The sequence below is a fragment of the Mauremys mutica genome, unplaced genomic scaffold (assembly GCF_020497125.1).
Source record: "Mauremys mutica isolate MM-2020 ecotype Southern unplaced genomic scaffold, ASM2049712v1 001291F_np12_obj, whole genome shotgun sequence".
NCBI lineage: Eukaryota > Metazoa > Chordata > Testudines > Geoemydidae > Mauremys > Mauremys mutica.
The window spans coordinates 42,083-42,916 of record NW_025423155.1 but is presented as its reverse complement, the minus strand read 5'-3'; the positions used below and the strand labels follow the sequence as shown (position 1 = coordinate 42,916).

Genomic DNA, 834 nt, shown 5'->3' with positions numbered 1-834 from the left:
TGTAGCAGGAATGCAGGGCAGGCGAGTTCACAGCGGGCATTGTGGGATACTGGAGGAGGCCAGTTATGGTGATATAATGAACAGCAGCATCTACTCTGTCACTTCAAGTTTGCTGCAAAAAGCTCTAGACCTCTCATCAAAGTCGTTTTATTTTGTCAGTAAAACAGGGCAGTTTTGTCACCAGACGTGGCATTGCCGTGTGTGCACCAGCCACAAGCTGCCGACCGAGGTAGCGTTGTGTGTTTTTCACACACCTGAGCAATATAATGATGCTGAAACAACTTTTTAGTGCTGACCTGGCCAAAGATTCACTCACACACAACTTGTAAGGGAAACGTCACCTGCTCCTCTGCTTTGCAGAAACCAAACACAAGCAAAGCTTGTCAGGCTCCTATGGCAGGGAGTCAGGTGTGGGCAGATCCTATGTTTTAGCCACCCACAGGCACCATGGCTTAGCTGGCTAAAGCATCTGTTTCATAAACAGGAGATCCTGGGTTCAACTCCCAGTGGTGCCTTGTTGACTGGTTGTTGGGGCACGTGCTTTTGGCTACTGTCAGAAGACAAGCTTCAGAGCTAGATGGGCCTTTGGTCTAGCCCAGTGTGATTTTTCTTATGGTTTAAATAACACTCACAGGCACTGATAATAGAGTTACTGAAAGTTTGGGAGTTAGGAGCAGGTAGGTCAGTGGTCCAGTCCCCACACAGATGACCCCCCTCCCTCTGGGACAGGGGCAGGTCTGAGCTCTCACCCAAATGCTCATTGTAGCTGCCAGAATCTGTGAGCAGCTCGTTTAGTTTACGGCAAAGGTTGAGTCCTGCTTCGTGCACCGTGTG

General features: G+C 49.4%; 1 non-coding gene across 1 annotated transcript; it reads left to right on the top strand.

Moving 5' to 3' along the window:
- The first annotated feature begins 441 nt into the window (after positions 1-441).
- Positions 442-515, top strand: TRNAM-CAU. Its single transcript has one exon. It is a non-coding gene; the product is annotated as a tRNA-Met (tRNA).
- The last annotated feature ends 319 nt before the right edge of the window (positions 516-834 follow it).